This window comes from Elaeis guineensis, chromosome 7 (genome assembly GCF_000442705.2).
Source record: "Elaeis guineensis isolate ETL-2024a chromosome 7, EG11, whole genome shotgun sequence".
NCBI lineage: Eukaryota > Viridiplantae > Streptophyta > Magnoliopsida > Arecales > Arecaceae > Elaeis > Elaeis guineensis.
This window is the reverse complement of record NC_025999.2, coordinates 69,394,919-69,410,951: the sequence shown is the minus strand read 5'-3', so window position 1 is coordinate 69,410,951 and position 16,033 is coordinate 69,394,919.

Sequence of the window (16,033 nt, the reverse complement as noted above, 5' to 3'; positions counted from 1 at the left end):
CTGGCTTTTTCCTTGTAGGATCTTCCAGATCTAATAAAATCTGGAGTGAAATATTTTAAAAAAATTATCTATGATATTTAGATCTAAAATATATTAGATCTAATTCTTATTATCTAATATTAAATCTAAAATTAAATCTAAAAATATGAAGAATAGAGAAATACTTCTAGGATAACTAGATTACCCTATAGATGATCGCAGCAATGCCCGAGGTTCTAAAATAGCCACGCAGTCATCTAGCCTCTACCAGTATTCACTCGAGCAGGATCTAGATTATCTTCTCCTCATAAATCTTTGCTCCAAAAATTAGATCTGGATCTGATCTGAAAGATCTTCAAAAAATCTTCTGAAGCTGGAGCAACAGCTTCTCGATAAATCTTTGCAGCCTTCTAATCAAAGAGCCACCACACCTTGGACAAGCACCAGATAAATGCCCAACCTCTTGGACATGAAGAGGGGAGGGAGAGAAGTAGAGGGGTGTAGATAAGTGGAGATAATTTAGGCTTTTGCTGGTTATTGTGCAGAGTCTCTAAACCCTAGGCGCAGACAGGGTTTAAAAAGACCCTACTGTGCCATGCAGTGCCACATCATTCGATCAATCAAAAAATTCTAATTAATTTTGGAAAAATTCTGATTGGTGGAGTGATGTCATCTGATCATATCAGATAAAGTTCCCACAATCCCTCCTACTGTTGGTGCCAACACTAGATAAGCACAGTGAGATTTGCACCCCACAGTCCAAGTTGATCAAGGGATCAGAGTCCTCATCTCATGGGACTCTATCCTTATCCACTTGGGGTGCACATCCAATCTGAATATGGCACCCACTTTGAGACCCAATTTAGTAGGTGGACACTCCATAAAAAATCTCCAATGACCTCTTGCCAAGTGGCCTTTAGTCTAAGGTCCATGGGTCAACGTTTGACCAATATCCTAAAACAAAATGGCAGGTGACAGAAATTAGCAGGTGTTGTCTTAAATTCATCTCATGAATTAAGATAAATCTTTCTGAGTTAGACTGGCTCCAGTCAGACTGAGAAAAATCTTCTCAAGGTTCTCTGGGTGAGTCAAATCACATTTGGCTCAGTCGAGATAGAAAAGATTACACGAGGAGAAAGTTAGGCTCAATCGTGTGCTAGCACGATTTTCTTGAACCTAATTTGATCTAATCCAAATCAATCAAACTGGGCTAGCTCAATTAATGACATCCAGACCCTAACTCTTATTTGTGTTACCCAGTTAGGTTCATTTTCGTATGGTAATGAGACATGTCGTGATCTCATCATCGACATCATCGAAACTCCTTTTGATGGATCAGAACTCTTCTAATTCAGACAATCAAAATGATTGATCATCAAGATCATTCTAATTGCTCTCAAAATTCACCAGTGGCACCTAGCAGTATATGATAGCAATCCATAAAAAATGAAGATGAATCTCTTGGTGCAACTACCTATGTGATTGAGTTCTTCTATCATGAGTCCCGACTGAATTAGGGTTAAGGTGAACTCGTCAAACCAAATATCAGTCATATGAATCAATCGATCGATCCAAGTTCGATGTGAAACCTTAATAGAAAACTCTTTTCCATTATTTTACTCTGCCATGGCCATGGGCTTAAGGACTCAATCTTTCGATCATCATAGGACTACTCCTCTTATCTACTGAGGTTGATAGATCCCATCTTGGTGCAATCTGGTTCCTACAATGAATATGCTACAGCCAACATACACCTCAGGGTTCTGAATGGCTAGGAGATCGAGTTATGGTGTAGTCAAACTATAACACACTCAAGGTGAACTGTCGATGTACCTCAGATCAAAGAACTAGACACACAGCTGCAGCATCGAGCTAGTCATCGACGAGAAGGTAGACTTCCTTATGACTGCTCGAGGTGATCACACTCAGTACTCTCATTCTCAACGAATACCTGTACTCTCGCTCTAGTGTCTCCACACCATAGACTTAAGACACATCTATCCTAAGGAAGCGATCGTACACCAACTTTCCGGATCGATCACCATCCTCGTGATGATCTTATGGTCAGGAGCTGTTTATAAGTTAGTTATGTAAATTCATGCCTTAAATTTTCAACTCTTAAAAATATGAATTCACATTCCTACTAACTCAAAGGATGTATCATAGACATAATGTACACAATGTGATAGTAGAATAACCCTTTTATTCATTTATAGTCAAAATTATAAATTTATCCTTATATTTGTATAGGAATATGTCAGTCAATCTGGCATCTAGGGCACACATCTAACACTAAATTGCCAAAGGTAGGCTTCCTTGGCATTATCTACTCTAAGGAGTTGGTTTGTTGTACTAACAGGCTGTGTAAATATTATTTCTTAGTTATCCACATGATTTTGACATCATTCATAATGATATAAAAATTATTAGATAATAGTGACAATCACTAAAATGATATTGTTAGAACTGAAAACTTGCTTGAGAATTTTTAAAATCAGAATTGGAACATAACTTCCATCTTCAACATTCAGGAACCTCTTACTGTTTTCAAACTTTCTACTAATCTAAAATCGTTGCAACAATTTGCATGAACTTTTGATATCCAATATCTAGATAGTAGTGTCACAGATAGAGAAATCATAAAGTATTATCAAATAAGTACCTTGTCCAGCAATCCTTTGCTGATTTCTCTTCTTTAGCTTATTCGGGTCAAGAGACTCTGCCAAACTAGGTTAACCTTAGACTTTTTTGTTAGTTTGGACTCCTCAGCCCAAGCATGACTCTTTAGCACCTTCTTTTCTTTTCTTTCTCAAAAAATTATTATCTTGCTGAAGACACATTTTCAGAGATGCAAAAGAAATCCTTCAACATTTGAAGAATTTTCTTCCACTGAGCATCAATGAATTTACAGCTAAAATCATATAATTTGCTACTCTTAAAATACAACACATGGTGATACGATCATTTGGCCACTTCTAATAAGTGCTTTTGATCAAATCATATGTGTTGGATGTGAAAACTTCAGGTGCTGGATCCATAATCATATTCAGGATCCATTCGTGCTCTAGAACTATTTACAACTTCTGATACCATCTATCGAAGTTGGTCCTAAAAATAAGTCACTGTCAAATAGTGAATGGAGCAACAGATATCTAGCTGTAACTGAAAAGAAAACACAAGATCTCTATATTTATGAATTGATTAAGCCTAAAAATTTGAACTTTAGTCTAAAGGTTCTTCCACTATTTTGATCGAATTGGTAGCCTCTACTTCTAATCCGAAGAATTACCATAATTCTTTAGCGGGTACTAGAATCCACACAGACTATATACAGGCTCGAGGATGGCTCGATCAATCCATATTCACCTATGGGTAGGTTCTCAACTAATTATTTTTTCAAATAATTTTTAGTAAATAATTTTATCTCAGATTTTATTTCAGTAGGCGATGGGCCTCCACTGAAAGTTTTGGTTAGGTCAAACCATTAACAAGAACCTACTCAGTATTTCTAACTAATGAATGATCAGGCTCGAAGATAGCTCGACCAGCCCAACCATCATCAAATAGTACAATAGAGTCATCATATGATGAATGATAATCCATCATTCAGAGAGAATACCAGACGGATGGTGCCGCAATGTCAATCAGAAATAATAGACCCATTATCATTCACCTTAATGGGAGGCTATGATCTAGTTATCCCTATAACTAGCTCATTTTATGGACCTAATAATTTAAAAGATTTAAGAATCAATTTAAAGAAGAGATGAGAGGAGATCAACTAGTAAATCATAATCCTCCCACTGACTTCACTAAGTCATTGAATTGGATTAGAATCATGCTGGTTGAAATGGCACCTAGATCAGTCACACTGATCAACCTTAATGACATGGATCAACTCGAATACTTAGTGGTCTAATCAAAATATAATCCATCAAATTGATCAGATAAGTGAGATCGATGAGAGGGTCTGCTAAGCTTGCCTTAGACACCATCGAAATGGCCAGGTAAGCTATTTTCAATTAAAAATCATTGATCGAAATGCCAAACTTATGTTAGACACTAATTGATTAATTAGTTCAATTTGACCAACCTAATAATTAAATTCAACCACTGAGCCACTATCAAGATCCATTTGGTCTAATCGAAGACATGAACTTGACCATCTACAACTATTGTATTAAAAAAATTTGATTAATCTAATTCAATATTTGATTAGACTTAATCAATTTCTCTACATGGTCAATTAATTTTTTAATTCTAATCTTAGGTCTAACCCAATTAAAAAGATCTGATTTGAGCTATCCATGTCTTCATATTTTATGCAATGTCATTAGATCTTAAATCATAATTCTAGATCTAATCAATTCTACACTTAATTCTCAATTAAGTTTTAGCATTAACATGGGTTTGGATTAGGTTTGAAATAATTTTAACTTTTTATTTTATAAATAATTTATAATAAATATTATGTAAAAATTTTTATTCTGAAATGGATTGACTCAATCAACATTGAGCCAGCTACATAAGAGGACTGGGTCAACTCAGTTCAAAATTAGGTTAGCTCAGTAATTATGTGAGTGCGATTCAAGGAGTTTTAGATATGAAAAAATCTTACATCCCACTAAAATAAAATCAATCATATCTAAAACTTTTATAATTTGAGATTTTATTTTTTCATAATTAAAATAATTTTAATTATATAGATTAGATACTTTATTTTTCATACAACTTTGTATCACATACAACAAATCTAAAGTTTTAAGATCTAGATTTTGTAGAAAAATAAGTTCTTTCTTTCGCATTCTTCTTTATGGGATCTAATCACATGACACCCCTACACACCATAAGAGCACCCCATCGAATGGAAGAGAGGGCTTTTAAATCTTTCCTACTCCTATGATCGGACGGTCTGGCGATCATTCCAATCCAAGTACTTGCTAATTGGATCATTTAATCTAATCATATATTATATATGCATAAATTTAGATCTAATCTAAATTATATCAGATCTGATTATAATTTTAAATCATATCTAAATTAGATCATAAATATCACATGCAATACATAAAATCAGATTTTATCAATGATCAGCATAAACTAGGATAATATTTTCACTGTAAGGGGTAAACCTTACAGTAGGACAATCTTATATCAGTTTGTGTGATCCATCATTAATTAAATTTAGATTAAAATATTATATATTAGATCTAAATAAAATTTAAATTTAAATTTAATATGCACATAAATCATGTCATAACAAACTTAGGCTCTGATACCACCGTTGGAAAATACAGATGATTTCATACATGTATTTTAAATTTTTTTAAATAAATTATAGTGAAAGATAATTAGATTAATCAAATTAATCTAACATATATATGATCTAATCATCAAATCAACTTACTCTAGAATCTATGATATGATATATTACATACAAAATCTGAAAAATACTAAAGATAAAATCAGCATGCATGCATGTGAGCAGTAGATCACATCTACTTCTAATCTGTATTCAAAACTCGATATTTGAATATGGATTGATGATCATCACTACTGAGAGATATGATAGAGAGGTCCTTGCTGGTTGCTCATAGTTGCACATGCATCTGACCTCTACGGAAATCCACTTGAAGTCCCGATCTGATTAATCTCCTCGGGAGTGCTAGCTCGTGCGAAGATCTTTTTCTTGACTGATCTGGATCTTTCTTTAAATCTCTAAAACTTTTTTAAAATTAAAGATGATCATCTGGAGGAGATGAGGATGTGAAAGAATAAATGAAAAGAAATAATTTTCTCTCATATTTTTCTCTCTTCCTAAACCTTAAGGACTAAACCCCTAGAAACCTGATTTTTGCGAACACCCCAAGAGAAGAGGACTCTCCTCTTCTTTCACATTATGAAACCATGCCCAAGACCCCTCTCAATGTGAAGGTATCTCTCTCAAATCTTTTACACACATAAGAATGAAATAAAACTCCTTGTATTTCAACGTATAAAAAGGTGGGGTGAAGAGTCCTAGAGATCATGGACTCTTGATGTGTTACCGCCTTACTCAAAAATTCATATCAAAACATATCAAAAAAATATGAGACAGCTCTTTCCATATTTTTTTATGGTAAACTAGTTCTCCAACTATTTTTTTACAAAAAGTCTCCTTAAAATATCACACATATAAGGAGAAAAAAATAAGTTGGTGGCAAGGTCTTAGAGATAATGTCCAACATTATCTATATGGTATCCTATTTCAAATTAGATTTGAACATACCATTTAAAACTTGATCCTACCCAAATTTGGATGTAAGATAGAGAAGAAAAAGAACTCTTTTGCATAAAAAAATCTCATACAAAAACTATTTGTGCATGAGGATATATGGCATCAAAGTGGGGGGCGCATGGGAGAAGAGTCCTATTCCAATAAGGACCCTTAATTTCTTTATTTGAATCCAAATCAAATCACATCTGATTTAGCCCAAATAAAATATATGAAATCTAATCTAATTAGGTTCATAAATTTTTAATCAAATTTTAATCAAATTAAAAATTGATTGAGCCAAAGTTCTGATCAAATCTAGGATAATTCTCCCTTAGTGATTAGGTCATCTCATAACCTAATTGGGTCAAACCTAATTAAATCTAATTCAATTAGATTTTATTTAATCTTCTTTGCTCAATCAAATTTAGATAATAAGTAATCTAATTACTAATTAATTTTTTATTAATTTACTAATACTTAGTAAATTAATTTATTATAACTTTTGCATAAGGTTAATCATCAATCGAATTAATGATTAAGTCTTTGAATGATTCTCAATCGTTGATCAGCCACATGATTAGTAAGAATTTTTTTTTGAGTGTGATCCCATAGGTTTGAACCTAAGTCAGTAGCGTAGAAATAACTTTTTAAATCAATCGATGTAACTATCTAGCAATAATGACCCGACATCCGGATAGGTTGAATGAAGGTGAAGCAACATTCAAGAACCTACTGGCGTATGGTTACCGTATAATTCATCTCTTTGATTCTAATGCTCAAAGATGACCTAAAATTTAACTATCAATCCTAAATAAGTCATCCATATTATATTTTAATCTTTTTCAAATCTATCACATGGATTATCCTAGCTCAGATTTTGCTAAATTGAAATACATTGATACATTAACTCCTACTAATTCAGAGGGGTCAATCTCATTTTGACTCACGCACCGACTTGATAAGTACTTGACTGTATCTAAAAATCTTTCATTACTGAATTAGAAACTCAGTTAGTCTAGCACCAAAGTACAATGAGTTGCTTGCAAATCATCATGGTGATCTCAAGTCGGAGGGACACTTATACTGATATCCTTCGTGAGCTATCCTTGACAGCAGAGTGCTCTGCAGTTGGTCACATTCAGTGATGATATGCTCCTACATCTCACCTGCATGCCATATCAGTATCTCTACACCATTTGGTTATGAGGATAACCAATACATATGGCATACAATGACCTACAATTGATATCGTTATCATCCTAGTAATAGAATATCGTTTGATCGTGAATCAATTTAAGGACTACGCGATAAATCTTTCTTTATCGATCAAAGTAGCCCTAAGGACTTCATCACAGCATAGGAGTTCATTAGAAGATGTAAAATTATGATAAATAAGGTCAAATAATTTTTATTATTTATCAATACATATATATTTATAATTAGCACAATCGTCAAACGATTGGCTTTAGGATATATTTTTCAATAACTCCTACTTAGACTAAAGCCAATCAGTATAGTATCATATACCCATCTTTGATTTATCATCTCAGAACTCCTAGATACTGAGGCTTTAGTAAATCGGTTGGTCATGTTCTCCTTTCTATCAATCTTCTAAAGTTCGACATCATCTTAATAGATTTTCTAAATAAGATGATAGCGATACAAAATATCTGGTAAGCTAATGGGACTTCGGCTCCTTGGCATAAACTATGGTTCCAGTGCTGTTCAATACAACAGGACCATCATCGGAGGGTGTCACTCTTAGCTTGCTAGTGAACCTGTACAATCATATAGCTTCCTTTCAAGCATCGAATGCTGCAATGAATTCTATCTTGCAATTTAAATTTGGCTATATTGCTCTGCTTGAACCTTTCCAATAGATTGTTCCATTATTTAGGGTAAGTATGTATTCCGACATATTCTTGCTATTATTATATCTAACTAAAAATTAAAATTAAATTCTATAAGTTTTAAGTCAAATTCTTCACAACCGAGGTATCGGTCTTTAGTATTTCTCAAATACTTAAGGATAGCCTTCCAGTGATTCTCACTCGAATCTTGCAAGTATTCACTCACTACCCTAGTGAGTATACTATATCCAGTCTCATATATGGTGTACATGATAGAATAAATTCTACTCATAAACACTCTACGTACGTTGGACCGAAAAAACTCAAGTGGCCACTTAGATCTATCTTTATAGATCTTCATCTCTAGGATGAGGGATGCTTTTCCTAAAGTCCTTTATGGAGAATAATAATAACAGTGAAATCTTTATTCTCTATAATGTAAGAAATATCATTTTTTGATTAAAAAAATTATTTATATATAAAATAAGAAATATACTCATAAAACTATTAACCTATTTGTATTTGCAGGGTTCTTCTTCATTCTCAATGAAGCCATGTGTTTTGATCATTTATCAAAATGCATGTTCCAACTTTGAAATACTTAGCATTGCCTTAGGAGAAAATATCTTATTATGGTCAATACCATAATGTTAACGATATCCTTAGGCAATCAGACAAGCTTTGTAGGTCTCCACCTTCTTGTTTGCACTCTCTAATCCTATTGAAGATTTACTTACACCCTATGAATTTTATCTCTTCAAGTGAATCAATGAGTGTCCATACACCATTGATCTTCATGGACTCCATTTCGAACTCTATGGCTCCAAGCCATTAATCAAAGTCAAACCTCTATATGATATCCATGTAGATGATCAAATCCTTATTGTTCTTATCGAGTTCAACAGGATCATGTCCCAGATCTAGAAATCGAAGTCTCTATCCGATGGATGCGATACTCTATCGGATCTCCTTAATGGTGCCTCTTCAATGGGTTTCGGATATGATCTAATCAAATCCAATTTTATGGGTTCACTAGATTGTGTCGATTCTTCTACCTGTCAAACTTCACAAGTTTCATATTAAAGGTATCAGTTCCTTCACCAAGGTACTCTTTTTCTAAAAAGAATGCTGAATAATTTTTATTTATTTAGTAAGATAGAAATTATATCCCCTAGATTCTTTAGGGTTACCCTTCAAAATAATATATATAGGATCGTGATCCAAGTTAATCTATCTGTAATTACTTGACATAAATCAAACACTCTCAAACCCTAAGGTAAGAGAATATCGGCTTACGTCTAGTCCATATCTCATATGGAGTCATTAAGATTGATTATTTCAAATCCAACTAAAAACATAACAAGAGTCTTAAGAGCATAATCCTAAAAGAAGATCAGTAAACTTGCAAACCCCATCATAGATCGAACTACATCTAACAAAGTCAATTCTAATAAGAGAGAATCCTATTCTCTTCTAGATATGTCAAAAACTTATTAGAAAAATATTCTCCTTCTTGGTCTGATCAAAATATTTCAATGCTCTTCTTAGTTTGTTTCTCTATCTTATTATGAAATCATTTAAATATTTCAAATAATCTAAATTTATGACAAATATGTTCGTAGATCCAATACATCAGTATGTATTAGACTTAGAACATCATTGGCTCGTTCACTTTTTCTAGCAAAAGGTGATTCGATCATCTTACTAAAGAAATAGGATAAACAGGTTGACAATGATTCACAATCATTGACTTGAAGAATTATCTCCTGCTGATCCTATTCTTGTTTATATGACTAAGCCTAAATTATCAAAGGTAGACTTCTATGATATTATCTATTCTAAAGAGTTTGTTTGTTATGTACAGTACACTAACAGACTGTGTAAATATTATTTTTTAATTATCCAAATGATTTTGACAGCATTAAAAATTATTAGACAATAGTGATAATCACTAAAATGATATTGTTAGAATTAAAAATTTGCTTGAGAATTCTTAAAATCAGGATTAGAATATAACTTCCATCTCTAACATTCAGGAACTTCTTGCTATTTTCAAACTTTCTACTATCTTGAAGGCGTTGCAATAATTTGTATAGACTTTCAATATCCAATATCCAGATAGTAGTGTTACAGATAAAAAAATCACAAGGTATTATCATATAAGTACTTTGTCCAGCTACTCTTTGCTGATTTCTCTTCCTTAGCCTATTCGGATCAAAAGACTCTACCAGACTTGGTTAATCTTAGACTCTTTTGTTAGTTCGAGCTCCTCAGCCCAAGCATGACTCTTTAGCACCTTCTTTTCTTTTATTTCTCAAAGAATTATTACTCCACTGAAGACACATCCTCAGAGATGCAAAAGAACTCCTTCAATATTTGAAGGATTTTCTCTCACTGAGCATCAACAAATTTACAACTAAAATCGTATTCTTTGTTACTCTCAAAACACAACACATGGTGATACGATCATTTGGCTACTCTGATACATACCTTTGATCGCATCATATGTGTTGGATGTGAAAACTTCAGATGCTAGATCGATAATCATATTTAGGATCCATTCGTGCTCTAGAACTATTTGCAACTTCTGATATCATCTATCGAAGTTGGATCCTACAAATAAGTCACTGTCAAACAATGAATGGAGCAATGGATATATAGCCATAACTGAAAGGAAAACACAAGATCCTTATATTTATGAATTGATTAAGCCTAAAGATTTGGACTTTAGTCTAAAGATCCTTCTACTATTTTGGTCAAATTGGTAGCCTCTATCTCCAATTCGAAAAATTATCTTAATTTCTTAGCGGGTACTAGAATCTACACAGACTGCATACAGACTCGAAGATGGCTTGATCAATCCATATGCATCTATGGGTAGATTCTCAACCAATTATTTCTTCAAATAATTTTTAGTAATTAATTTCATCCCAGATTTTATTTCAGTAGGTGATGGGCCTCCACTGAAAGTTTTGGTTAGGTCAAACCATTAACATAACCTACTCAATATTTTTAATTAATGAATGATCAGGCTCGAGGATAGCTCAATTAACCCAACCATCATTAGATAATATAACAGAGTCATCATATGATGAATGATAATTCCATCATTCAGAGACAACACCAGACAGATGGTGCCTACAATATCAATCAAAAATAATGGACCCTTTATCATTCACCTTAATGGGAGGCTATGATCTAGTTATCCCCATAACTAGCTCATTTTATGGACCTAATAAATTAAAAAATTTAAGAATCAGTTTAGAGAAGAGATGAGAGGAGATCAACCAGTAAACCACAATCCTCCCACTGACTTCACTAAGTCATTGAATTGGATTAGGGTCATGCTGGTTGAAATGGCATCTAGATCAGTCATACTGATCAACCTTAATGATATGAGTCAACTCAAATTACTTAGTGATCTAATCAAGATATAATCCATCAAATTGGTCAGGTAAGTGAGATCGGTGGGAGGGTCTGCTAAGCTTGCCTTAGACACCATCGAAATAGCTAGGTAAGCTACTCTCAATTAAAAATTACTGATCAAAATACCAAACTTATCTTAGATATCAATTGGTTAATTAATTTTGATTTGACCAACCTAATGATTTGGGTTCAACCACTAAGCCACAATCAAGGTCCATTTGGTCGAATCAAAGATATGGACTTGACCATCTACAACTATTGTATTAGAGAAATTCTGATTAATCTAATTCAACATTCGATTAGACTTAATCAATTTTTTTATATGGTTAATTAATTTTTTGATTCTAACCATAGGTCTAATCCAATTAAAAGGATCTGATTTGAACTAACCTATGCTCACATGTTTTATATAATGTCATTAGATCTTGAATCACAATTCTAGATTTAATCAATTCTACATTTAATTCTCAATTAAGTTTCAACATTAACATGAGTTTAGGTTTAGGTGTTGGGTTCTAGCAACATAGCAGAAAGTAATTTTTAAAAATTTTAAATCATATAAATCAGTAGTTCTATCACATAAAACTACAGAGCTGGAATCTAAACCCTAGAATCACCTTATCGATATCGATCAAAGCAAAAACAAGCATGCATAGGGATAGAATTTTATACTTTCACCAAAATAAAAAAATGACACATTGGTGATCTCCATGAGACTCCAAGATAGAAGTCCTCCAATGGTGATCCACACAGAAGTTGGCCAAGGTCCTTCCCAACTGGTGCATTGCTGCAGCCTTGTCTTCTCAAGAACACTACTGGCTTCGAACTTACATCACAATCATGTCAATGCCCAGTTGCTTTCAATCCTACTACTAGAACTACACCAAGAAGATACTCTTCAGATGTCATACAACCTAGAATTTAATTTTTGGTTCTAACATATGGAAAAACCAAACCCTAGGGTACTCAAGCAACACTTGCTGAAAATCTCACCACCCTTCTTTCAACCTTTGCCACTCAAATTCCCCTTTCTTTTTTTCTCAAAATTTTTCCAAAATTTTTTCTAAATTTACTACATCCTTTCTCTCTAATTTTAGCTAAAAATCTCAATAGGAAACCATGTGGGGCATCCTTATAAATAGGGGACCAAGGGACATCACATGGGATGAAGGGGTGCCAACCTTTGGTGCTCCAACTTCCCACATGCCAAATAAATTCACTGAGTGAATTTTTAGCATTCTAAATACTTACAGAAAAAGAACACTTCCTTCTCTATGTGTCATAAAAAATTTAATTAATTGTTGCTTCAAAACATAGGAGATCTGGTTGAAAAATTAGGGCAACACGTAAAAATTAAGAGCTTTCTTTAAGAAGGGCTCTTCCTTTCACATGCCAAAAATAAAGGGGGTGGCATTTATTTTATGCTGGGTTCTAGAGGATACAGAGGATTCCTTCTCTACTTGAAATTGATCTAAGTTGGATAAGGATCCAATCCAAATTGACCCAATCCCATTAGGTCAAAAGCAACTGGTCTAGGTTAGCTCAAACAATTTGATCTAAACCAATTTAGGAACTTGGGTTAATATAATATGCTAGCATATCAAATTAACCCATAAAATTTATATTAAACTCTAATTAGAATTGATCAAGACTAAATCTCAAAGTGTGTGACCCACTGGGTTTCACATCTAGCCAGCAGTGGATCAAGAGTTTCGACATAACCCTAATCCGATGAGATTAGGTCACCCGAAGAGTCACAATCAACTTGGACTCTTTCAAATTGACTCCAGAATTAAATTTTTTAATTTTAATAAATCTATAAGTCAAAATTAATATCTATCAATATGTCATGACTATCTAAAAAATTTAAAATTTTGATAAAATTATCAAAATATCCTTCAGTGGTAAGTTTTCTTGTAATTCAATCCTTCAGTCAAACAACATCCCAGATGAGCTGTGGGCATAAAAATATGTCAAACCCAATCACTTATCATTATGTATCTCGATCTGAAGGTGTTGATTCAGTCGATGATACATTAGAAACTCTTTTCTAATTATCATCCTGTTTTGGCCAAAGACTTCCGAATCAATGACCTATGAGATCACATAGGATGTTCGCTCTCCTTATTAGAGTGATTGATTTCTTATCGATCACTCACAACCTCCATACACTCTTCACCATATCCAGAACACCCCACATAAAGATCAAAGAATCAAGTTAGATAGTAAACCAAAATATGGATCCAAGTACATAAGGTACCATGATGACCTCAGGTCTAAGGATCACATACACAAGTCCCACTAGAGAAACATCAGTTGATATATAAATAAGACTCTATCTGATATTCTCTCGTAGGTCAATTCAATGAACTTATTCTCTAATGAGCATTCATATCCTTGTATTAGTATCACCACACAAGTGGTTGTGAGATCAACCACCCTCATTTCTGAGCATATATAGGACATGCCAGTCATACCGATATCATTGATCTCTGACTCAATACATCAATGACTAGAAATATTTTAGGTTAGGGCTATCAAAGAATTAGGTCTCACTGACGTGATCTCATCACGGCCCTAAAATCATTGCCCAAACCTATGGGTTCATTATAATCTTAAAATAAATAAGATGCAGCATATAATGAAATAAAAAAATCTTATTTTATTAATTATAAATATCAATTACATAAGTCTGAAAGATATATTACAATAAACATCCTATCGTATTTCATATGTAATTGACTTATAGGGCATTATTCTTTCAATCTTTCACTTGCACTTAAAGCCAATCACCCCTATATTTAGTACCCATGCTATAAGGATGGTGGTCAAATTGCTACATTGACAAGGCTTTGGTAAACGGGTCTGCTATATTGTTCTTGGTGTCAACTCGCTTCACGATCGCATCACATCTTTCGACTCTCCCGAACAAGGTGGAACCATCTTAAGATGTGCTTGGATTTGTGATGAGACCTTGGTTCTTTGGTTTGAGCAACTGCCCTAGTATTATCACAATAAAGAGACACTAGTTGTTCAATCTTCGAAACTACACCTAACTCTATAATGAATTTTTTCATCCAGACAGCTTTCTTAGCAGCCTCACGTGCAGCAATATACTCAGCCTCAATGATCGAGTTAACAACAGTTTATTGTTTGAAACTTTTTCAACTTACTGCACCACCATACAGAGTGAATACATACCAAGATATAGATTTACTATCTTCGGATCAGATTGAAAACTAGAATCGGTATAACCTTCTAGTTTTAAATCAGATCCACCATATATCAAAAAAATATCTCGAGTCCTTCTCAAGTACTTGAGTATATTTTTCATAGCTTTTCAATGATCCTCCCCGGGATCAGCCTAAAAATTGCTTACAATGCTAAGGCATAAGCAACATCAGGCCTGGTACATAACATAACATAGATTATAGATCCTATAGCTGAAGCATAAGGAATAGAACTCATTTTATTTCTCTCTTCAGGTGTCTTAGGAGACATCCTCTTAGAGAGTTGTATGCCATGACCTATGGGCAAGTAACCTCTTTTACTTTTCTTCATATTGAACCTCTTCAATATAAGGTCAATGTACCTAGATTGGGACAAGCCTAGCATCCTTTTCGATCTATCCCTATAGATCTTAATACCAATTATATAGGATGCCTCACCCAAGTCTTTTATGAAAAACTTTTGTGATAGCTAAGTCTTGACCAATCGCAACATCGAGATATCATTCTCAATGAGCAGTATGTCATCCACATATAAAACCAAAAAGATAATAGTACTCCCATTATTTTTTTTGTATACATAAGGTTTATCCATATTTTTGATGAAGCCAAATAATTTGACTGTCTCATCAAAATGGATATTTTAGCTCCTCGATGCTTACTTTAATTCATAAATAGATCTATTCAGCTTGCATACCTAATTTACTCTTCCACTTGAGATAAATCTCTCTGGCTGAGTCATATAAACTTCTTCCTCAAGATTTTCATTGAGGAAGGCAGTCTTGACGTTCATCTGCCAGATCTTATAGTCATGGTATGCTGCTATAGTAAGCATTATCCGAATAGACTTGAGCATGGCTACCAATGAAAAGATTTCTTCATAATCAACACCTTATTTTTGTTTAAAATTTTTTGCCACCAGCTTGGCCTTATAGGTCTCTATCTAGCCATCTGCTCTAATCTTCTTTTTGAAGACCCATTTGTAGCCTATTGAGGTTACACCCTCAGGCGCATTAATCAAAGTTTATATTTGGTTGTCATACATAGAGTCCATTCTAAATTTTATGGCATTGAGCTACTTGTCAGAGTCACTACTCATGATAGCTTCTGAATAGGTCGTGGGATTATCATTCTCAATGATGTGGGTTGTATTATCATTCTGAATGACAAACTCATACCTGAGTGGTACATTACGTACTCTACTCAATCTTCGAAGAGGAGGTGTGTGAAGTGGCTGTGCCTCAACAATGGGCACATCTGGTTAAGAACTATTTGGTGAATCCTGGATGGGTTGT